The following is a 26,233-nucleotide window of genomic DNA, read 5'->3' on the forward strand; positions in this document are numbered from 1 at the left end:
CATAGAAAGGAGTTGTAGACCAAGCTGGATGAGCAAGCATCTTAGAGAGGTGATTATGAAGAAGCAGAAAGCATACAGGGAGTGGAAGATGGGAGGGATCAGCAAGGAAAGCTACCTAATTGAGGTCAGAACATGTAGAGATAAAGTGAGACAGGCTAAAAGTCGAGTAGAGTTGGACCTTGCAAAGGGAATTAAAACCAATAGTAAAAGGTTCTATAGCCATATAAATAAGAAGAAAACTAAGAAGGAAGAAGTGGGGCCGCTTAACACTGAGGATGGAGCGGAGGTTAAGATAATCTAGGCATGGCCCAATATCTAAACAAATACTTTGCCTCAGTCTTTAATAAGGCTAAAGAGGATCTTGGGGATAATGGTAGCATGACAAATGGGAAGGAGGATATAGAGGTAGATATTACCATATCAGAGGTAGAAGCGAAACTGAAACAGCTTAATGGGACTAAATCGGGGGGCCCAGATAATCTTCATCCAAGAATATTAAAGGAATTGGCACCTGAAATTGTAAGCCCATTAGCAAGAATTTTTAATGAATCTGTAAACTCAGGAATAGTACCGAATGATTGGAGAATTGCTAATATAGTTCCTATTTTTAAGAAAGGAAAAAAAAATGATCCGGGTAACTACAGGCCAGTTAGTTTGACATCTGTAGTATGCAAGGTCCTGGAAAAAATTTTGAAGGAGAAATTAGTTAAGGACATTGAAGTCAATGGTAAATGGGACAAAATACAACATGGTTTTACAAAAGGTAGATCGTGCCAAACCAATCTAATCTCCTTTTTTGAAAAAGTAACAGATTTTTTAGATAAAGGAAATGCAGTGGATCTAATTTACCTAGATTTCAGTAAGGCATTTGATACCGTGCCACATGGGGAATTATTAGTTAAATTGGAGAAGATGGGGATCAATATGAACATCAGAAGGTGGATAAGGAATTGGTTAAAGGGGAGACTGCAACGGGTCCTACTTAAAGGCGAACTGTCAGGTTGGAGGGAGGTTACCAGTGGAGTTCCTCAGGGATTGGTTTTGGGACCAATCTTATTTAATCTTTTTGTTACTGACCTTGGCACAAAAAGTGGGAGTGTGCTAATAAAGTTTGCAGATGATACAAAGCTTGGAGGTATTGCCAATTCGGAGAAGGATCGGGATATTATACAGGAGGATCTGGATGACCTTGTAAACTAGAGTAATAGCAATAGGATGAAATTTAATAGTGAGAAGTGTAAGGTTATGCATTTAGGGATTAATAACAAGAATTTTAGCTATAAGTTGGGGACGCATCAATTAGAAGTAACGGAAGAGGAGAAGGACCTTGGAGTATTGGTTGATCATAGGATGACTATGAGCTGCCAATGTGATATGGCTGTGAAAAAAGCTAATGCGGTTTTGGGATGCATCAGGAGAGGCATTTCCAGTAGGGATAAGGAGGTTTTAGTACCGTTATACAAGGCACTGGTGAGACCTCACCTAGAATACTGTGTGCAGTTCTGGTCTCCCATGTTTAAAAAGGATGAATTCAAACTGGAGCAGGTACAGAGAAGGGCTACTAGGATGATCCGAGGAATGGAAAACTTGTCTTATGAAAGGAGACTTAAGAAGCTGGGCTTGTTTAGCCTAACTAAAAGAAGGTTGAGGGGAGATATGATTGCTCTCTATAAATATATCAGAGGGATAAATATAGGAGAGGGAGAGGAATTATTTAAGCTCAGCACCAATGTGGACACAAGAACAAATGGGTATAAACTGGCCACCAGGAAGTTTAGACTTGAAATCAGATGAAGGTTTTTAACCATCAGAGGAGTGAAGTTTTGGAATAACCTTCCAAGGGAAGCAGTGGGGGCAAAAGATCTATCTGGTTTTAAGTTTCTACTCGATAAGTTTATGGAGGAGATGGTATGATGGGATAATGGGATTTGGTAAGTAATTGATCTTTAAATATTCAGGGTAAATAGGCCAAATCCCCTGAGATGGGATATTAGATGGATGGGATCTGATTTACTATAGAAAACTCTTTCCTGGGTATCTGGCTGGTGAATCTTGCCCATGTGCTCAGGGTTTGGCTGATTGCCATGTTTGGGGTCGGGAGGGAGTTTTCCTCCAGGGCAGATTGGAGAGGCCCTGGAGGTTTTTTTGCCTTCCTTTGTAGCATGGGGCATGGTTGACTGGAGGGAGGCTTCTCTGCTCCCTCGAAGTTTTGAACCATGATTTGAGGACTTCAATAGCTCAGACGTGGGTGAGGTTTTTCATAGGAGTGGGTGGGTGACATTCTGTGGCCTGCGCTGTGCAGGAGGTCGGACTAGATGATCAGAGTGGTCCCTTCTGACCTTAGTATCTATGAATCTACATGTATGTATCATTAAAAAAAATAAAACAAATGAAAAGATTTTGAGTCAAGCCAAAGCCTTGTTTGCAAAATGGAACATTTTCTACCTATTTAACTACTGGGTTTTCTTTATATTTTAATTTAAGAGAGAAAGTTTAGAATTTAGCCAGCTTGAGTGTGAATTTCTAACAGACATTGAGATTTTTCTCTTTGTATTTTGCTAATTGCTCTAAAAGACGTTTTATTCAGTCTTGTATACAATCAGTAAGGTTTTTTTTTTAGTTGAGCAAAATTTCATCTGGGAAGCTAAGTATGAATTGTGAAGTTGTAAAGGACACTGGATGGGACTTTTTAAAATGCTTTTGAATACTGATCATTCCCTGTGGGATTTCATGCGAGCCGGACAAAGCACAACAGCCAATATGGTTGGTAGCTAAGCCGTTTATCTGTTATTTTCTTATTGCTTTTATACATTTCTCTTACATAATATCTTCACCCCCCCTGAAGTCCATCACCCGATCACGGAGACATCTCGTTGGTCGAACAGCCTCAGCACGGGTTATGCACGTGCATCCTTCCTCTTGATTGGAGCATAGCTGTCCGCTTTCTGTTGTCAACAAGGTCTGGTGTTGCCAGCCTGCCTGGGTCACGTTCCAGCCTGTAACTATTTCTCAATAGTTCATTAAAGGTTCACCGCGTCCTTAACTAGCTCATAAATATTCTTAACTAGCTCACAAATACACCATGTTCCCACATCTCCCCCCTTTTTATTACATGATACACGGACCACCGGTCACTTGCGTAGTTCCATCCAATTTTCGTTCATTAACAGGGGTGACCCAACGGGGGCGGAGCGAAGCATTTTACGAAATATATCAAACAAGAAGGGGAGACATTGCAGACAGCAACAAAGGCAAATAAGACCAATACATACAAAAACTATAATTCCAAATAACTGTCGAAGCCACCCCAAAGAAGGCAACCACCCTGTAAGCCAGTCCCAAAATCCCACAACCCCGGTATCTTGACGGATGTGCTCAGTGAGAGAAGTCAACTCATCCAGGCGCTCCTCAATGGATCGGCTATTATCCGTAAGGTTAAAGCAACACATATGTTTAAAAGAATCACATCCCATATGATGCTTAAGCAATAAAAAATCAATCGCAGCTCGATTATCTAAAATGGCATCTCTCAATTCCTGCTGTTCCATATTTAAAAGAGCAATTGCCTGTGATGTAGCATTAAGCGCCTTAACAGCAAAGCAAGCTAATGCATTCAAAGTTTGTACCATGTAATAAATTGAAAAACCCGGAATGCCTGCAACGGCATTCATTAAGGCCAAATATTCCGAGTGACTATATAAGCTAACATCGGCTGAACACGTATCTTGCAGGGTCGCACTCCGCCGACTTCGCTGCTGATTCTTTCCAGGCAACAAAAGGGTCATTCGGCTAAGGCAGCATAAGGTATTATGACTTAAATTAGCAGGAATATAACTGAAAGTCCATGCGCCGCAGGTAAAAAACCAACCAGACGGCAAAATAATATGTCCATAATTAAAAGAAACATTAACCGCATTAGTACAATTCAAAAAGGGGGCGCTTACTATTTGGCAGCCCATGGGTACTTTTGCGCATGTGCAATTAACCACTCGCGCACACGTTACATTATTCGCCCCGGCTGGATACGGGGTATGTAAAGATAGGGCCCCAGGGGGCAAGGAATAATTGGCGGGGCCCCAATTTGCCATGTTCGAATACTGTGAAGACAAATTGGCATAAGCTGCAAGCATGGTGTTATTGCCAATTTCTTCGGGATGATGACATATGGGCACAAGACAAGTGCCCAGTAGTTCCCCGGCTGCCACAGAATCAGACAAACAAAAGTGTGTGACATTGGCTATCAATGCTAGACGTTCCCATAGGTTATATGTCATTCGCATGCGTAGGGGTACAAGGAGCCCCCCTTGCAACCCAAGCAATAATACTATAACAATTTTGGCAACCCACATTCTCATTCTGGAAATAAACAGGATATGGCCGCAAGCACAACTTCCTCTGATGCTTCTTCTCCAAGCGCAGGATCTTGTTCTCCAGGTGCCGGGTTCAAGGGCGAGCGAGGTTGCTGTAGCCACGGACGTACCCACTTGGCCAGGATCCACCGGGGACCTGCATCAGTAGAAACATAAGCATATCCCCTTCCGCAGGTTAACAATTCCACCGGCCCTTTCCACATCTGTTGGCGATAGTCAAACCAGCACATTTGGGGCCGGGCGATTTGTTCATCCCGGGTCAACCCAAAGAGGTGCTGGAACGCGGGGAGTGTGTCATGTTGGCCAGGCTGTAACCAATTTAAAACATATAATGCCTTTAATAGATGGGCCTGCGGGGTATGCTCAAGTGCATCTGGATGTGGGTCAGGGGTTACTCCCCTTTTTGTTTAAGTAATAAAGATTTAAGCGAAGCATGAGTACGTTCAATAATAGCTTGACCCATAGAATTACCGGGGACCCGGTGATATGGGATACACCCCAATGAGCAAGGAAATGAGCCGTACGGCGGGATACGTAACCGGCACCATTATCAGTTTTAATGGTGGCTGTAACGCCCATAGCGACAAAGCAACTTTGCCAGTGGCGAATAACATCACGAGTGCCGGTTGAAGAAAGGGCAGTAGCCCAGACATAGCCGGAAAAAGTGTCAACAGACACATGAACAGAGCGAAGGTGGCCAAATTCAGGGAAAATGGTAATGTTAGTCTGCCAGAGCTGAAGGGAGGCAAGACCGCGAGGATTAACACCGAAGGAAAGGGGCAGAGAATGCCTCTGACAATCTGAACAAGAGGCAACAATCGCACGGGTATCTGCAAGGGGTAATCGAAACTGACGTGCAAGAGCGCGTGCAGATTGGTGAAAAAAGTCATGGGAAAGGCGAGCCTGAGCAAAGGTATTAGGAAGCTGAGCATATAATTGTGGGGGATTAACAAACGCATCGGCTTGCGCGTTACCCTCCGCGAGGAGCCCAGGAAGACCGGAATGACTACGGATATGCATAATAAAATAGGGAACCAAACGAGCATTAAGGAGGTGCCATAATCGTAAAAAGGCACGCCAGAGGGCAGGATTAGGAACGTGGCGGAGAAAGGCACATTCCATCCAGCATACCACCCCAACAACATACAGTGAATCAGTAACAATATTAAGAGGTGTGGTAGGCCATTTTTCAAAAGCACAAATAACGGCACAAAATTCGAGAACTTGGACAGAACCTTCCGCTACAACGGCCTCATGGCACCAGCGGTTAGCACTACGCCAAAAAAGGCCGGCACGGGCAATGCGGCCACTGGCGTCAGTAAAGACTGTAAGGCTAGAGAGAGGCGCCAGAGAAAGAAGCGGCAGACATTCCAACGGAAGGGGAGCAGAGAAAAGACGGTGCGGGGGGTAATGATTGTCCAGACGGCCAGCATAATTCAAGAGGGCCAACGCAAAAGGCAAAGATTCCGCAAGTAAACGAGTGAGGGTGCGGGAATCATAGGGGAGATAAATAATGAACGGGTCACAACCCGCAAGGGACACCAAGCGATCTCGAGCACTTATGAGAAGCCGAGCAATAGCATCGACACGAGTGGTAATTGTACAGGAGTAACGTGAGGGCGGGAAGATCCATTCTATCACAATAAGAGGATCAGAGAGACTGGGGTCCCACTGAAATAAAAGGGCCTCCAGGGAGGCATCGTGGGAAAGTAGGGCGATACAAAAAGGGAGATCAGGAGCAATACGGCCAGAATATTGACACACAACCTTATCTGCAATTTTTTGAAGGGCCACAATATGAGCCGGAGAAAGGGAACGGGGATCCGTGGGAGTTTGTCCGCCTTGAAGAAGACTAAAGAGGGGTTGCAAATCATCATTAGTAATACCGCATATAGAGCGGACCCACTGGAGATCTCCAAGCAAACGTTGTACATCGTAAAGGGAGCGGATATCAGTATGAAAGGTAAGCTTTTGGGGCGCACAACGGCATCAGTAATTTCCATGCCCAAGTATTGAAAAGGGGAACTCTGCTGAATTTTATCAGGGGCAACTACAAGGTCAGCCACCTGGAGGGTGGATCGAATTTCTTGAATAGCTGTATCAGGACACAAATCAATACCAGCAAATAAGAGATCATCCATATAATGGTAAATAAGCCAGCGAGGGTGTGTGTGGCGAAGGGGAGCAATGGCCCAGGCCACAAAAAGCTGGCAAATGGTAGGAGAATTTTTCATGCCCTGTGGGAGTACGGTCCACTGAAAACGATCAGCAGGCTCAGCTTTATTCAGTGACGGGACCGTAAAGGCGAATTTCTCGCGGTCCATCGGATGTAGAGGAATAGTAAAAAAAGCAATCTTTCAAATCGACAATAAGAAGGGGCCAATCACGGGGGATCATGGTAGGGGTTGGCAGCTCAGGCTGCAAGGCACCCATATCTTTCATAACAGCGTTGACCGCACAAAGGTCCTGTAATAAGCGCCATTGTCCAGATTTTTTGGGAATGGTAAAAATAGCAGTGTTCCAGGGACTAGTGGAAGGCTCCAAATCACCCGCCAATAACTGTTCGTTTACAAGTCTTTTAACATGGGCGAGCTTTTCTGTTGTAAGCGGCCACTGTGCAACCCACACAGGAGAGTTGGTCAACCATTCGAGTCGAGGGGTCGGTCGCCCATCAGTGGCCGCTAAGCAAAAAGGGGTTCATTTTGTAGCGTGACGCCCCATTGGTTCAAACAATCCCAGCCTAGGAGCCAAACAGAAGTAGCAATAACATATGGGCATACCCACGCAACGGTAGAAGGGTTTTGAGTGTCAGTAACAGCAATAAATTCGGTACTAATACGGGTGTTCTGAGTTCCCCCGATGCAATGCACGGGGGTGTTAAGTTCTTGCAGAGGCCAATTTGAAGGCCATGATTGGAGTGGGAGAACAGTAACATCAGCCCCGGTGTCTAAAAGGGCATCATGATAAAGCAAGTGTCCGTCGGGGCCCTTATAACATACGGCTCGAAGCGGTTTGCTGGCAGTTATTTTCATTGCAAAAGCGATCTCAGGAATTCCAGTAGACCCAAAACCACCAGAGCCTCGATGAACTGGATTAGTATGGGGAACTGTGCTCTGAAAAGGGATTAATTGTGCGATACGAGTGCCTGCTGAAATGAGGACAGGAGGACAAAAAACACGCACCATGATCTTTATCGGGCCGGTATAATCTGCATCGACAAGGCCCGGAAGAACAAAAATACCTTGTCGGGAGGCGGAGGAGCGACCGATTATCAGGGCACTTAGCCCATACCCCAAGGGTCCCGTGGCTGTGGATGGGAGAACATGCACTTGCTCATCATCTATGGAGCTGTCGACGGCGAGGGCCAGGTCCACTCCGGCACTGCCGGCGGTGGCTCCTGTGAGGTGTTCCAAACAGCCGGACGAGGGGGAGGCATTTGTTTCCGCGCGCCCCTCAGTTGAGCGCTCATCTGTCCATTTCCCAGTAGGGGGGTTCCATCCTTCTTATAGCGAGAAAGGCATTCCGAAGCACGATGCCCAAACTTATCACAGCGATTGCATGTGCCAGCAAATGGGCGAGAAGAGACGGAAGGCACAACCCGTTGCCCACCCCTGTCATTTCTGTAGGGACAATCTCGCTTCATATGGCCGGGGCGCCCGCAGGCAAAGCACGAACCTGGGGGTCGAACAGGCCCGCGGGCCCCAGGGGCACGGCCAATGAGTGGTTTAAGAGCGACGGCTAAGGCTGTCGCTTGGGCCTGCGCATGAATAGTAGCCTTTTCCGCCTCCTCAACCACCGTGGCACGGTTACATGCCTCAATCATTTCCATTAAGGAGGCTGTTTTTGGCAACGAGGCCAAAATGCGACGGCAAGTAGGGTTAGCATTCTGCGTTGCTAAATCCATTCCCACCACCGTTCTGGCGTCCTCCATTAAGTTAGGGGATCTTTCTAAGGCCTGCCGAAGGCGGTCCAAAAAGGCGGAATACGGCTCCGACGCGCCCTGACCAATTTTTGCATAAGGAGGGGAAGGTTTTCCCATCTGGGGTACCTCTTTAAATGCCACCAACGCCAGACCCTGTGCCTGCTGCAGGACGCCAGGGTCTAGGCGGGCCTGGAGTTGAGGGTTGGTATATTCCCCAGTGCCCATCAAAACATCTAGGGTGACCGCCCGTAAGGCGCTGTCGTCCGGCTGATCCATATTACGAATAATCGCCACCTCAGCCCTGCGACGCCAGCTATCCTTCCATAACAGACGCTGGGTCGGGGTCAACAGCATATCTGCAAATTTTTGCACGTCATAAGGACACATAACTTGACTAGTGAACACTTGCTCAATTAGAGATTGGACATAATGATTATCTAAGCCATACGCCATAACGGGTTTCTGTGCTTCTCTAATCAATTTCCAATCAAGGGGGCCCACCTTCGGCGCCTGTTGGCGTCTGTAGTAACAGGGTAAAGCACGGGCGACCCAAGCACTACTGGGTACGCCGAAGGGAAAAACTCCCCTTCGATAATCGCATCCTTTATCACCCCATGCCAGCGTCGCGCCGGATTTGGGGGGCCCTTTCCCCGCTTCTTCCCCGGGAACTCAGGGGATTCCTTCTCCTCATCAGAGGAGTAGACCGGGGGTGGGGACGAACCACCCCGAGTCCCTAGTACTTTCGCCACCTGAGAAGGGCCAGGAGGCGGATCGCCTGCCATAAGGGCCAACTGCCGAAGCATGTCAGTCAGCTGCTGGCCCTGCTGGCGCATCTCCTGCAGAAACGCGTCGGATTTAGTCAATTTAGTAAGATCGGGATAGGCAGGCTGGGAGGCAAGTTGGGGAACAACAGCGGGAGAAGTATTTGCAAGAGGCACAGACTGCCCTGGATCCCACTGAAGCGTATCTGAAACGACAGGGTGGGGGTCATATGTAGGCATATCTCTAACCCAAGAACGGTCGACATGCTTGGTGGCATCCATAGGCACATCATCTGGTGGAGCGGAACAGTACTTGGATCTGGCGCCGGGACGAGCGCGGAGGGAGCCACAGGAATCACGGTCTTGGGGGCACCGAAAAAGTCTCGAGCCCCCACAGGAAGAACCTGTGGGGGATCATCCTTAGGTTTGGGGTGGAACATCTCAGAAACCGTCGCTTGCACCTCCGCCTCAGCTGCAAGGGCCGCTATAGCTTTCTTAATCTTGCACCAGGTCTGGCTAAGGGACACAGCCTCCTTATTCCCATGGGCAACGGAGTCCCAAAGATCCTGTCCCAATCACTCCCACACTTGTCCATCAAAAGCATGGTTTGGCCTCTTCAGAAACCCTCTCTCTGTCCCCATTTCAGCAGATGAGACAAGGAGTCTGCAGTTATTTTCTTGCCCTGTCTCTCTATGATACAAAGTAAAAATTCATGCACGGTTTTCTCTTCGGCTGATACAGCGGTACCCATTGTTACTTAAAGCCGCTCACCTGTGCGCACTTGCGTCACTCTCGGACGCCCAGGAGCCGAAAAGCTGGTGCCTCCTGCCGCGGCTAGAACCCTCGCTTTTTCAGAAGGGATCACGTCGGGGTCACCATTTGTGGGGTTTCATGCGAGCCGGACAAAGCACAACAGCCAATATGGTTGGTAGCTAAGCCGTTTATCTGTTATTTTCTTATTGCTTTTATACATTTCTCTTACATAATATCTTCAACCCCCCCGAAGTCCATCACCCGATCACGGAGACATCTCGTTGGTCGAACAGCCTCAGCACGGGTTATGCACGTGCATCCTTCCTCTTGATTGGAGCATAGCTGTCCGCTTTCTGTTGTCAACAAGGTCTGGTGTTGCCAGCCCGCCTGGGTCACGTTCCAGCCTGTAACTATTTCTCAATAAAAAGAAAAGGAGTACTTGTGGCACCTTAGAGACTAACAAATTTATTAGAGCATAAGCTTTCGTGAGCTACAGCTCACTTCATCGGATGCATTTGGTGGAAAAAACAGAGGAGACTGTTTTTTCCACCAAATGCATCCAATGAAGTGAGCTGTAGCTCACGAAAGCTTATGCTCTAATAAATTTGTTAGTCTCTAAGGTGCCACAAGTACTCCTTTTCTTTTTGCGAATACAGACTAACACGGCTGCTACTCTGAAACCTATTTCTCAATAGTTCATTAAAGGTTCACCGCGTCCTTAACTAGCTCATAAATATTCTTAACTAGCTGACAAATACACCATGTTCCCACAATTCCCTTAGTAATGGGGTTTCCTGTAAGTGGGAAAGAGTGAGGCATAGCATTCCATGACTGCAGCTGAAATTAAAAAGAACTGAACTATGCCAACTGTGAAAACCTAATGTAATTCTTATATGGTAATGATCAGAGAGAAATTGAATGACCTCTACCTGCCCTTTGTGAGTAATTAGAACATATGTAAAAACAAGGAATCTTAGTACGTTTATACTGGGTCTGAACAGGCTGGTATTGAATGATTTGGGATAGATCCACCTACTGATCACCTACATGTCATGTTGCTTGCCCTAGAAAAGTATGTGCGTATTAGGCATGTGTATTCAATATTATCTGACAGCTAACCCATAGAAGCTAACACACTATCGGGGGCCCTGTTACTACACTTGGAGAAAACCCCCAGTCCAGTAATGATCTTCTTGAGAAAGCATTTTCACATCCTACCACCAGAAGTATTTCACCTGCTGCCTACCATCTGGTTCACTTGTCATTCACAATAAGATTATCTACCATTGTATACAACCAGGTGGAGTTTATTTTATATATCTGCTTAGCAAAAATTAGACAGATGTCAGTATCATAAATGTTAAAGCCTTCTGTATAACAACTGCAACAAACCTTCCTGTTTCCAGTTATTGCTGCTGCTGGTCTTGGCTTTTTAACCAGTGTTTTGGGGAGAAAGAGAGACCTTGCAATGTGGAATTTTCACTTTCCCCCCTCTGGTTGTAATCATCATTGCTCATCTTTGCTAGGTGGCTCTAGGCCTAGCAGCAGAGGTAGTAGCACTAATTTCATGCCCTTCTAATTCACTGTTGGTTGGTGTTGCTGAGCCTGGAGAGCCTAATGGTAATGGGATAAAATAAAGACTTTGTCTAAATTTCTCTTTGGAGATTTTTCCTTTTCCTTTATGTTTGAGACTAAGTTTTGCTCAAAGTAAGAGCCTATGGCAGGAGGCTAGATATATGGGACTTCAGTTAAACATATAATATGCACAAGCATAGGGTAAATTGTAATGACAAGGTTGTGAGAGTAACCTGTGATAATAAAATGAAACACTTGATTAGACAATAGCAGAGGAGCAAAGGAACTAAAAAAAGAGACAATCTTAAAAGTCCAGCACATTTGCTTAGTTGCATGCAGGGATGCAGAAAAAAAAGACATTGTCCTCAAAATAAAAATAAAAGTATAATTTTAAAAGGAAGAATGAGAGTATATTGTAAAGGAATGTGACATATTTGGACTGATTTTTAAAAAGAACAGATACTGAAAAGTATTGTGTTGGAGTGTTGTTCAAAGAGAGCCCAAGCATTTTTCACTTGTCTAAGGTCCTGACTTTGAAAACACTTATGTAGCTGCTGAATTTTAAGCATGTGTGTCAGCATTTGTAGGATTTGGGACTAACTTTGTAATGTTAAAGAGATGCAGATAACAATATGTTGTATTGCAAAAGCTAATCCAATTTACTTTATAAAGATATTACTGGATAATTCCTTATAATATGCCTCTCTCTTTTTAATGTGCAGCAGGAAATACCCAGTTCTTGTTTGTTAGGAACTAGTTCAGACATATGAATAAATTTGAACCCATTATGTGCCTTTACCTAAGATAAATAAGGCATTGTGAAATTACCCATATTTCCTCTGCACTATAATGTCACTTTCAGAATTACTGATTTCTAAAGACATAAGATAGCACTTCCAGAAATGATAGAGGACAACCATGGTATGATTTCCCATTAGTAATCAAAATTATTGATGTTTACTGTAGCATAATATGACACAGATAAGTTAATATATTCAGTAAAAGATACTTGTTACAACATAAATATGTTACCTCATAAAAGAATCAATCTAACATTCATAGTGCAAACAAGACTGTAATCTTAGGCCATGGGGTTTTCTTTTGTGCACAGTTTTCTACGCAATTAAACACACACACACATACACACACTTACTTTTTAAGGAGAGAACACCTCTAAATTATTGAGTGTTCCAAGAAAAAAAAAATGATCTTACTGACCACTGAATATTTCACATTGATACAAGTCAGTGCTTTATAGTACCAGGATCCATCAGGATATTTGTGAATCCTAGATGTTGATTGACTTGTAAAGAATAATAATACTTTATATTTATATTGCACCTTTCATCCTGATGGATCCAAAAGTACTTTACAAACTATATATTTTGCACGTAAATCACCTCCTGCAAACTAATGAAGTGCAACCCTCTCTGAGTTGGAACATGACAGATGTTTAACAGCAAACAGCTACACCACAGAATTATTTAGATCAGGAAGTGCAGAATAATACCCTGTCTGATTGAAATTGCAGGATACTGGGGATACATAATAATTATACATGGGAAAATTGTCATAGGATCCTTAATGGCCACAGATGGTCAGGACCTTTTTATTTTCCCCCTCTGTCTCATTTAATTAAACCATTTTCAACAACCCAGTGCCCAATCATCAGAGTAGAGTATACTTGGTGACCACCTTCGCTTCTTGTAGCACTTGGGTTTAACTTGGATGCCTTCCATCCAAGTTTTTACCAGACCAGAGCTTATCTATATGATAACATTAGAGCCCAAGATAATGTTTTCAAGTATACACCTTGATTCAACAAATTACTTAAATATATGCCTAACTTTAAACATATAAGTAGTCCCATTTAAGTCCCAGGGTACGCCTTATATGCTTTATCTTGCCTTATTTAATACCTTACTGAATCAGTGCCATACTGAGACAATTATTATAATTTGAAATGGCATATATGATACAAATGTACAGTGTTCCTTTACATGTTAAAACTGAGTGTTTTTTTTTAAATATTGTTTTCTGATAGCACTTCCTTTAACTGTCATGTCCTGAATTATTTGTATTTAAAATCCATTTTCAAAAAGGTGTACGTATACTGGCTCCCCTGTTTACATTTAGCAGTTTTTTTGTTTTGGTCTGAGAGGACCACTACAAGAACTCAGGCTCTCCTCTCTTCCCCTTCTTTCTGTGCCTACTCCTGTCAGTCCCCTGCTGCCTGTTTTGCATGTTCACTTTCAGCATGGTATTACTGTCAAAACTCTTTTTGCAGAGCCAAGAGGAGCATACACAGTCAGCAAATTCCTCCTCTCCCCATCCCGCAATCCGAAACCGACTGACTACGAGGAGCTGTGAATGCACAAAGTAAACAAACTGGGGAAAAAAAGAGAAATATGTATTTTCCCCCTCTATCTCTTTAAGTTGTAGTGCCTAGGACAAAGGAAACCTGGTTATGGGCCAGGACTTCAAGGCACTAAAGTAATACAAATAAATAATAATTAATAATACTTGTAACAAAGTTTTAAGATACTTTTCAGGTTGGCAAAAAGAAAAGGAGTACTTGTGGCACCTTAGAGACTAACAAATTTATTAGAGCATAAGCTTTCGTGAGCTACAGCTCACTTCATCGGATGCAACTTTCAGGTTGGGATTCTCATCAAGTGACATTTAAGCCTTGGTCCTGCAAAGAAATATGCATGTGCTTAAAATATGCAGTATAACTTTAGTGAGGCATTTTTTTCCACCCAGTGTCTGAGCCTGTGCCCACTGAACTTAATAGTAAAGCTCCCATTGATTTTAATGGCTCAGGATCAGGTCCCCAAGGAAACTACTCACTGTGCACAAAGTAAACAGGTGCATACATTTTTGCACCACAGGGGCCTTAAACTTCATAGACTCTTCTTAACTGTGAGTGTCAATGAGACATATATTGTTGTTTGGGAAGTATTCAGTATCTCCAATATCTTTATATATAAAAAAACAAGCAGTTAATTATATATAGGCTATGATAGCCTGATCTGGAGGAAGTAAACATTTTCATATAACTAACCTAAGCTTTTAATAGTAACACTTCTGAGAAAATTCATTCTGTGTTCATACTGTAAATTTCATCTTGCTAGATAGACTGTGAAGTAGTGTTGTATATTTAATCAGTTTTCACATCATTTACCAGAAAGTTGCTTGCTGTATGTCTCCTCCTCTTATCCCTGATATATCCCACTCCACATACTTTTTCCAATTGTTCCCACTCATTTCTTCATAAAGATTATGACATGAGCTGTAATTTTTGTAATCCAATTCCTGTCTAGGTTCAGTAAAGTTTAGTGCGCTCTAGCAATGCAAAAAAATAAAAATAAAAACCAGGAAAAAACCTAATCTGCATAAAACATGAGGCTGCATAAAACAGCCATTCAGTTGGGGATTCAGGCATCTGGACTGACTGTTACAACCTTAATTCTTACGGTGTGATGAAAATACTCACCACTTCACACTTCAAAGTCAAGAAAAGCTGCAGTCTAATTTCTAAGCACTTCAGGGCTCATTTCTGCTGTCAGATACATGGTCACATTTTACTGCATGTCTTGTAGAATCAGTGCCCGTACATGCATATGCAAGTATCATAGAAGATTTTCGGACAGAATTTGGTTTTATATAATGACTCTTATAATGGCTCAGAATATCCCAAAGCAATATATTAAATATTAGTGGTGCAATGAGTGTAAGCATGTGGCATAATCTGATGAATACTGCAATGGCTTGCACACAATCCTAGTGTATCATATCAGTTATAGTGAGAAGTAGATGGCCAACACACTTCCTGCTCTTTTCAAAAATACTACAGAATTACTCAATTAGTACCAGATCAGGGATGGTTATAGAAACTAATCAATGGGGCTTTTGTTGCTGTAGCAGTTGTGCACAGCAGTCAGCAATAGGTGTGAACCAATGACCAAGATTTGGACCTGGACTCAAAAATTTACATGGCATGTAAATGACCAGTGCCTCTTTGTCTGGGCTCCAAAAGGAACCTTGTACAGAGCTACAGTAATTCACTGTACTGCACACCCAAGAAGGGCAGAGGTATTTACCCTTGCAAGCAAGCAAGCAAAATATCTGATTTATGTTGTTTTGCAGGAGGAAACTACTGAAAGTGTGATAAGGAATATTCTTGCTTTGTAAATTTCATAGGGACCCATCCAGAAAGAATTTACCATCTGTATGATAGCTGGAATTCCCTAACTCTCCCAGTTTAGAGTGTTATGATTTATATGTAAAAATAGTAAAATCTAAAGTTAAATTATTTCAGTTTCACAACAGTGAAAAAATTGTTTTAAACTATTGCAATATTACAATAATACTTTGCTGTTCAGTAAAAGGAAGATAAGAAAAGCAAGAATGGATTGTGGCAGCAACATTTACAATATTTCACCGTTATCATAAAATCAATTAAATTAGCCAAATTTCTGTCCTGTAATCAGTTTAGCAAATTAAATAAAGTTCAGGTACAGGTCTATTTTGCAGTCAAAAATAGAGTTCTGCTCCCTTATTTTAAGACACCAGTCTTCTTGACAACGTATTTCCCCTGTTTGATATTTTAAAGATTCTTTTGCACTGATAAAGTGTAATGGAGCAGGTTCAAAGTTTGGAGAAGAGAACAAAAGGCCAGTGCTTTCCAGCTTTGGGAGGCTAAAGTTAGACACCCACTTTTTACCATTCAGGTCTTTATAAAATTTTTAGTAATAGATTCATAGATACTAAGGTCAGAAGGGACCATTCTGATCATCTAGTCCGACCTCCTGCACAACGCAGGCCACAGAACGTCACCCACCCACTCCTATGAAAAACCTCACCCATGTCTGAGCTATTGAAGTCCTTAAATCATGGTTCAAAACTTCAAGGAGCAGAGAAGCCTCCCTCCAGTCAACCGTGCCCCATGCTACAGAGGAAGGCAAAAAAACCTCCAGGGCCTCTCCAATCTGCCCTGGAGGAAAATTCCTTCCCGACCCCAAATATGGCAATCAGCTAAACCCTGAGCACATGGGCAAGATTCACCAGCCAGATACCCAGGAAAGAATTTTCTATAGTAAATCAGATCCCATCCATCTAATATCCCTATATACTATACTATATCTAATAGTAATATTGGAGGGCCACTTTAGAAGAATCAGCAACATATTGTTTTCTTTTTCGAGTCACCATCACATTTTCTAGATTCACTGTGGGAAGTATTTCAAGGATAATATGGCAGTATAAACTAATTCTAAGAATGTTGGGCCAGATTCTTGGTCCTCTAAGGCACTTTGCAAGGCCTATTAAAAACTACCAGAGATTCCTGCCTCCCCCACAAATCACCCAGTGTAGGAAGATCCTCCACTAGCATATAGATGGCAAAGGCAGATTGGCTGCTTCCTATCCCAGCTTCTCCCCCAACCTCCAGTGTAAGAATGAGGGGGAGCAAGGCTGGGGAACAGGGGAACATGGTTGAGCCGAGCTTGACTATGCCTGATCCTCTGATGGCATAAGCTCCATTATGGAAGCTTACGCCAGTGCTGGAAGTTGGAACAATAGGAGCCTACTCTAACTACCATCTGGATCAGGTGGCCAAGGATCAAGGAGTCATAGCTCACTCTCAGCAGCTGCCTCTTGGACCTACTGGAGAACTGGGGCCACTTCTTCTAGAAATTATATAATGATAGAAGCTTTTCAGCAGCTGGTTTTTGTTTTTTCAGTTAATTCTATGGAGGAGGAAGCAGGGAGAGGTATCTTTTGACACCGGTGATGGTATGTGATAGCACTGTTTTATCAGCTTTGGCATTTTTTATAATTCAGAATAACTCCAGAGGTGCAGGTCATTCAACAACTTTTTTAATAGGCTACTTTGTATTTCCCTTCCTGTTCTAGATCATTAGCTTGTCACTGTCTGTCAGTAGCCCTGCACCAGTGTACATGGTACTTTAAATATACACTCTTAATTAAGAAGATTGAAGCTGGAGACAAAGTCTCTATAGCATAAATGAGAGTAAAGAGTCAACGCAGAAGTAGCAGTTTCTACTATTTAAAAACAAAAACAAAAACAAAAAAAACCTTTTGTTTGGCAATGTAACCAGTAACCAAACTGCTGAGAGGGAAACACGTAAATTAGAAAAGTACATAGAGACACATAGCATAAATTCAGATTGTCAGATTGGTTCAGATTGTCAACATATAAAGGAACTACTGTGAGGTCCCTGTTTAAGAAACCATTGCTTGATGTTGATTATCTTTCCAGTTACTGGGGGAAATCTATTGAGAAGGTTGTGGCAAATCAACTCTGGAAATTTTTAGAATTTTCAGATTTCCTAGATTCTGATTAGTCAGGTTTTAGAACTGGATTTGAAGTTGGAAGTGTATTGGTTGTGCTAATCAGTGGTAACAGAGGAGGATAATATTTACAAATTGATTCTATTTGCTTTAGGAGCTAACTTTTATAGTACTGGCCATGTTTGGTTGGGGTGTTTACAGTTGTTAGGGGTGAATAGCATTGTTTTTGACCAGTCCTGTTGATATCCATTTGGGAGGTTCCAAAATGTAGTTTGGGGCAATGCCCATTTGCCCTGATTGTTCTCACATCTGAATAGTGCAGAGGTTGATTTTGTCACAGATCATTGTGTATATGATGTTGTTAGAAGTGCTGGTAAGATAACATGGTCTTCAGCGTATTCTCTATGCAGATGGTATTCTGCTGAATAATCCCATCACATCAGGCCCAACTGAAGCAGAGGAATGAATAACCTAATATATTTGTGAAATCAGGGAATGGATGAGGACCAGCAGGCTGTGGCTTAATTCATGCAAGGGCAAAACGGTTTGCAGGCGGGGGCTTGCGCTGGCATGAGTGATATGTGAGACTTGGTTGAAGAAATGCAACTGCCATTTGTGACAAAGTTTTGCAGTGTTGGAGTTTCGATGTTTCATCATCTACTTCTGTCTATAAGTGTGTGGCTTTTCCTTTCTGATACACACTTTTCTACCATCATCCATGCCTCTGTCACCTCCATACTAGTGTTCTAATGTTCTCCACATACAGTTGCACCAGTAAGAAGTTTAAGCTAGTGCAGAATGTGCCTACCTATCCATTGAGAGGTGCACCTTCCAGGGTACATATGACCCCAATACTCTAAGAGCAACACTGTCTCCTGATGACTTACCAGTGACGTTCAAGGTGTTGGTTTTGACTTTCACTTATGTCTGACAAATGTGATTTGATTTATGAAGTCAATTGGATACGTGGGGAGATTGAAAAGTTTGAGACAATTTAGTCTACAGAGAAGATGAATAAGAGTCATAATATAGATGGATAAAAATGGAATGGTACAGGAAGGCAAATTTGTAAACTAGATCCAGGGGTATACAATAAAACTGAAAGCCAATGGTTTAAAAACTTTAAAAAGAAATACATTTTTACACAAGCATAATTAACATGTAGCACTTATTGCTTCTAGATATCATTGACATCAGGACTTTAGTAGGATTCAAACAGTGAATTAGAAATGGATATGGATCATATATACATATATCTACAGACATATAATACAGTATGTTAAAATTAGAATAGAAACACCTCATATTCTGGGCATAAATCAACCATTGAGTGCCAGAAGCTAGGAAGAAATTTTTCCCTTCATTGACATCAGTGGAGTGGTCTCATTTTCAGCTGAGGATATCTCTCATGAGTACAATCCTGACCCCATTGAAGTCAAAGAGAAAACTCGCCTTGACTTCAGTGAGACTGGATTTCACTCCCTATGTTTAGCAAATGACAAAAGAGATTTCCCAAACCTATTGTTCTGCTGTTCTCTCTAGAGGCAACACGCTCAGTGCCTACCAATACATATCGGAAAGGAGGGGGAATGAAGGGAAAAGAACATAGGCAGAGTGGGGGGAATCTGGGAGGTTGATGTGTTTTTTTTGGCTGACATACACACACTAAGGCATATACACATATAAGATAATACATTTCCAAGGTCACAATGCCTCCAAGGCATTTATTTCAGCAATTCATATCTAACTGCCTACTTACTAAGTGAGATGGTCGATTTTGAAACATGTAGGTGTTTCCAAAGGTATATTTAATTTTGTCCATCAGAAGTAAAAACCTTTATTAAAATCTGTTTCCATTTCCTACTCAATTCTGCAACAATGATTTTTTTTGTTCTTGCTGTTGGTTTTTGTTTTAAAGCTTTACCAACACTTTGGACCTCCCATCAGCTGATCAAAATTAAAAACAGAGACTTATTAACCAACTCTCCACTGTGCAGTTCAGGCAGCTTCATTAATGCTTCAGTTTATGGCCACTGAGCGAGCCATGCTGTTGTAAAGTCTGATAGTCTATGGAAAGCCAATTGGGAGGCACAGGATGTGGGGTACACAATTTTGCACAGTTGCAAAGTTTTGATTGCATGAATTATGCATGAAGGCTGGGCTACTGCTGATGCTCAGTGGTGCTAGGAGTTCAGTACAAGTGTAGAGCAACTTACAAAAATAAAAGAAAGGAAAAGGTCATAATAATAATAATAATATAATGCCAAAAATCTCTCCCTTGTAGTCACCCACATAATCACATACAAATTGTCTGAGTGCTCTTCAGCTCATCTTGATTCTTTACAGGTATATTGAGAACTGGGGATGGGAAAAAAGAAAGAGAGAGAGAGAAATCTTCAAGGCTGTGGCTGTAGATTATTGCACACATCACATCAAGGTTTTCTCTAGCGTGAACACAGCAAGCATCTCTGAAAGCTCTCAATGTCACTTTGCCGTAAGATGAGTCTCCTCTTTTCACCAGCTGTCTGTTCTGTCACACATAACATTTTACTGAAGCTTTTGGGGCCCCTGTCTCTGCCTCTTCAGATATACTAAAGAAATTTAAAAAGCAAAAGGGGTGAGGGGAGCCTTGATATGATTTACAGTGTTTGCACATGACTCGAGTAACATATAATTTTTTTTTTGCGAAAAGGAAAACCTTTATTTGTTGCTGTTAGTAATTATGCCACCTTGGTTGGCACCCTGTTCTGTAGAAAATTTAACCCTCCCCTCTGTGACACACACACCTGAATGATTGAGTTCCTTTTCTTGTCTATGAATCAGATTCTGCAATGATGCAAAGGGTGGTATAAGTTGCTACTTCTGCTGATGCTTATGGGGTATGCAACTCCCATTGGCCTCTGTGGATAAAATGAACCCATGTAAATAATGGCAGGATTGAACACTGGGATAGGAAATGACTGTAGCCATGTAACCTGCACCAATTTGACTCACAGGGGGCCAATTTTCAGTTGTCCCATTCCTGTGTCTGGCATAGGGACAGAGAAACAAAAGGTGACTTTTGGTCACCCCAGTGCTCCTTGTATGCTAGGGTTATGCCTGGCTCCCAGTGTAAGTTAGAGCAACCTACACTTCTAGGGACCCCTTATGGGCCATTCTTTCTAGTCAGCATACCCTCTATGACCCGAGCAAGGAGCTGGGCTGGTGTAGACTCCTTAAATCATTTCTGCACCAACTATAGCTCCTTACAAAGGGCCTTTCTTAGGCAGCCATTTCCATCCCCTATAAGGTCAGCATAATGGGATCTTAGTGTAACTGAGATTCAGGTCACAGTGAGTGTAACTTTCAGTGAGCTTAACAGGAAAAGCTAATAACAAACAAAGTAAACCTTAAACTGTTTATCTTGCACTCTCCTGGTAAGTTTTCTTAATTAAATACCTCCATTATGCTCTCTCAGAATGTCAATTATACTCACTTTGCACACTCCCTGATTGCCGTATTACTGCACATTAGTCCTTTCCCCATTACATTGTTTTCTGACCCACTTACACCACATACGTAATTTATATTACCATTTACATCACTCCTGAATTGGCCCCGTGACAGGGCAAACTACTCACCACTCAACAGCACCTCCTCCTGGCAGTTCTGGGGATTATCTCTGCCAGGCTAACATCTCATCCATCACTCTCTGTCTCTTGCTCACTCTGCGGCTCCTCTCTCGCTCCAGGAGCTAAAGCTTCCTCTTCACAACTTGGCCCTCCAGCCAGGTCACTAAGTGGTTTCCCCTTCCAGGGTGGAGTCCTTCAAAATCTTTCTGCTCAAGCAGCATCAGCAGCCCTCACACCCAACAGCCTGACCCTGTCACTCCTGCAGTGACCCAGGCAGTCTTCTAATTCACTGCCCCAAGCAGTACCACTCTGCAGTGATTGGTAGGGAAACCCAGACCCACCCTCTACTCTGGGTTCCAGTCCAGGGAAGTCAAGGTCTGCAGCTTATCTAACATTACTGCTCTCACCTCTGGACTACATCCTATCTTTCTTCCACTCCTCCTAGCCAGATCTGAATCTCGTAGGGCCTACTAGGCGCCAGGGATTCCTATTTCTGCTTCCCTCAGGGAGATTGACCACTATCCTGCAACCTCTCCATTGCTAGTCTCTTAGCTTTATGTAAGCCCCACCTGTTCCCTCAGAGGTGAACTTGCTTGCAATTAGTGACCTCCTCGTAGCCTAAATCTCTCCCCAGTTTGTTGTGGAATTGGTTGATTGGGCCTGCCTGGCTTAATTCAACTCTCTCAAGGCCACTGTGGGGAGCCCACCCCATCATAGCCCAAATCAGGATTTTGCACAAAAAGACAGATTAACCCCTTATGTAATTCTATTGACTTCACTGGAGCTATGCCAGGGATGAATTTAGGCCTAAATTTGTTTGGAAGATTATATAGTCCCACTCCAGCAAATCATTTAAGCACATGCATGTCAATGGGACTACAAACATGTTTAAATGTTTTGCTGGATTTGGGCCTATATGGATAAGAAATGCTTTCTCTCACTTTAAAAACCCCACCTTTCCTTTCCCCCTCTATACCACTCACTAGCATCCCAGCAAATCCGATAGTTAAACTATTTGCCCCTCCTTTTTCTTCTTTATTCAGTAATGATGACATTGACATCAGTTCCTATTTCAGAGTTAAGTACTGTAGCAAATTGTGTTAGACTGCTAAGAAACTGAGAGCTTCTAATGAAATGCGAGTGCTTCCTTAACTTCAAGGCACTGTTTCAAGCAGATAACAGAGAAAACTGTCAACACAAATAGACACTGTTGGAATGGGGAGTGGATAAAATACTTATACTTGGTCAGATTGACAACTTGCTTTATGGTCAGTCCACCCCTTTTTTAAAGTAATTCTCTTTTAGTGTATAGTAGATTGGTCTTCTGTGAGGTCAGTCACCACAGATCCATTTCAGTGTGATTGCATTTTAGCTACAGTCATATTTTTCCTGGAAATCTTACCAGAATCATCTGTTCATTTGGTGAGAACATCAATTTTCCATCCCTTTCCCCTTCTCAGCTCCCTTTTATCTAGTATACTGTTGAATTCTGCTTTAAACCCATCAAATAGTGTATCCAAAGTGGTCTCTGCTGAGGAGTCAGCAGTACTTTGGACTAAAGCATCTTATATCGCTCATGTAAAGGGATAATATCCTGTATTCCTCTCACAGCTATCAAAAAATGCCAAAAATTATAAGAACTCTAGGAGCGAATGAGTTAGAAAAGTCCTTCTTCAGAAATGAAAGGCAAGAGCCAGGCTTTCAGGTGCTAATCTAGGTCTTCTGAAGACTTATGTCTTTAAAATTCTGAAACTATTTGCTGCAAATCTAGTCTTAACCATAAACACAAAGGATTGCTTTGGACCCTGCATTCTGAGGGAACCCCCCGTGGTCATGGGCCTGACCAATCTTCCATTCTGGGAGCAAAAGCAATGTGAGGAAGCAGCTATCCACCCTGCTGCAGTGAGCCAGCATGGGGACAACATGCAGTAGCTTAATCTCTTGGAGGCCTGAGATGTAAGAGCTTATCTGACTTTTGAAACAGCCCATTTCTGTCTTCCTTAGGATGTTGTGGTGGAAATCTGATTTAAACAGCCAGTTGGAGATTCCCCTGGCATAGGAGAATCCCTTATGACTTAAAGCCAGTAAAGTTAGTTATACGCCAGTTGCTTCTGCTCTTCTGCTTTCATCCACAGTGTAGGGGTGTTCTGAGAAGATAGGTATGGAAAAGAGCATGGCCTTAATGCACAATGTTCCAGTGGTTTTGAGAGAGCAAAACAGCCCCAGGAGACCGTTGCAGCCAACATAGGCTCTAGTTTTCACTGAGGACTAAATCAGCTCCCAGCTGCCCCAGGAACAAGGGGGCATAAAGGTGGCATATCACTCCCCCTCCACAAAGCATAGCTCAGCTGTGCCAATGGATTTGGTGTGATAACTTTCGCTGTGTTTATCTTTAGGTGCCTTTTATTAATTAGAGGCATGAGAGAACCGCTAGAGAAAGACGCCAACATTCACTGGGAGTCTTTCATTTAGTAGACAGGTTCCAACTTTTATTTTATAACTTCAGCTTTCACTTCATTTATAATAGCACCAACAACATTTTTGTGCCCAACGAATGAAGTGATGTGGCAAACATAAAATAGCGCTAAAGAAACTTAGAATGATATATGACTCATCAGCTTAGCCCAGTCCCTAGCGTATAGTCATATATCTTACACGGTTCTGGGGTTTCATGTCACAAGAGAAGATTCAGTAAGTCTGAGGTCATAACACTGACTCAAGGCAACAGCCCAGTAAGTGAAATTTTCATTAGAAGTGGGTGTAGACCTGGATGATACAAGAGTAAAATGAGAAGGTCAGCAAAGCTAGGAGGATAGAAAAGGATCAAATTGATAAGGATAACTTATCTTTGAGCCAAGGGTTCAGCCTATAAATATAGCCAGGATAGCTGGCTGGGGAGAAGAGAGTGGAACAGCAGGAATCAACAGTTACTGAAAAGATAGTCTTCTGTCAGATGGTAAATTGGAGCTAGGGGAGAGATTTTAAAGCAAAAGTCATATAATAATACTTTGTATATCTTTCATGAACATGAAGCAGTTTACAAATATTAGGACTCGTAACACCGCTGTCAGGTTGGCAAGCGTTGTATTATCCCTATTTACAAACAGGTACACTGAAACACAGAAGTGATAAATAGCCTTACCAAGGCTGTCAGTGACAGAGTGAAGAATAGAACACAGGAGTCCTGACTCCCAGTACCTTACACTGCTCTTCTTATCAGTCTAGATATTACAGTGACAGGCACATTGTAAATGTGATGGATTGATGGACAACAGGATAGAATGGAGCTCAGGTTGATATGAAAGTTGTTTTTTGTTTTACTTCAGCCTTCTTCACCTACCCATACTCAGAATGTAGCTTCCCTATGGACTGCCTTCCATCAGTATTTATGATTTCACAAATAATGGACTACTAATATTAAGAAAGCTCATTTTAGATTGTGTTCATCAGAGATGAAGCTAGGGAGAAAAGTGTTACTACTGGCTTCAGGAACCATGGTGTTATCACCTCCACATATTCCTTCCTGTAGACATCTCATAAGAATGTAGATAATTAAGGGCCTGACCTGGCACTCCTTAGAAAAACAAAATTCAGGACTTTAGGAATGGACCTTTACTGTTCAATAGGCACATACCTAAAGAAAAGCCTTTTGGGCTTATAAAAGGTGGCTTTTTTAATTTTAATAGGGACAGTTCCTGCCTTGTACCTTGTGTTGTCATTTATAACTGTGCAAAGTGGGTGCAAGTTAGCATAAATTGCTACCACTGTGATCAGGTAGCATTTACACCTACCCTTTCACAGTTGTAAATAATTTTTATAATGAAAGAGGTGGAGAATTGGGCCCATTGCTACATTAGCAATAAGATTTTGCTCTTGGGTTCTTTTGTCTATCAGAAAAGGACTACCTAGGGGTGAAGGTGACTACCATTACAACCATTTTTATTATATAAATAATCACACACTAGGGAGATGTAATGTTCTTTTAAACTTTATCCACGTCTTGTCCTTAAATGTCATCTCATCTATTAATCTAAAATTTATCAGAAATCTTTGGGCCTTGTAATTATTGCATCTAGTAAGGATCATTGTATTTAACCTTATAGAAATTTCTTATTTGAAAGACATGATCACATATATATAATAGCATTAATCAATTATACATGAAATGCATATAAGGTCATTGCAAGTGTCAATATTGACATTTCTCCAGGCTGTATTGGATGAGTTATTCTATCTGATCTAATGATTTTTATTTAAATTCCTACCACCACATTAAAAAAAGGTGGCTAAATTAAAATGCCAGCCTGATGTGACCTTTTCCGATGTAATATCTGTATTATTAACTTCATTACAAGCAGAATTTTCTTGAAGTTGGGAAGACTATAATGAAGTTGAAATAAATAATAGATGATAGAATGTCACATTTTGTCACCATATTTTCTGAAGTCATAAAAGGAAACTCATAAAATTTACAATTAATCATTCTAATCACTAATAATTAAGAATTCTTTTACTAAATAAATTAGAATTTTTTCCTCTACACCCATTTTTCTACATGCAGTATGTCACTTCTAAAAGCAACAGCTGTAACTTCTGAATTGCACAATTCTTCATGATCTCAATGGCTGTTGTTGATGCTATCCTGTTCTGTGTTTGTTTTCAGATTTTCTTATGTCACCCAACTTTACATTTCCCCTCAACTCACACACTATCCCTCTGTCTATTTCCAGCAGCATATTCACTCTGGCCCTAGGCCTGAAACTGATCATTCACAGGCATCTCATTTTGGCTGCATGGAGTCCTGTTAACTTCAGTGGGACCCTGGACATACGCAACAACTGGCACACTATCAGTTGAAGGGCCAAGACCTCTCTGAGCTAGTGTCTATTCCATATCTTATTTCTGCTGAATATTTGAAGGAAAAAA

Source organism: Dermochelys coriacea, chromosome 3, assembly GCF_009764565.3.
Source record: "Dermochelys coriacea isolate rDerCor1 chromosome 3, rDerCor1.pri.v4, whole genome shotgun sequence".
Taxonomy (NCBI): Eukaryota; Metazoa; Chordata; order Testudines; family Dermochelyidae; genus Dermochelys; species Dermochelys coriacea.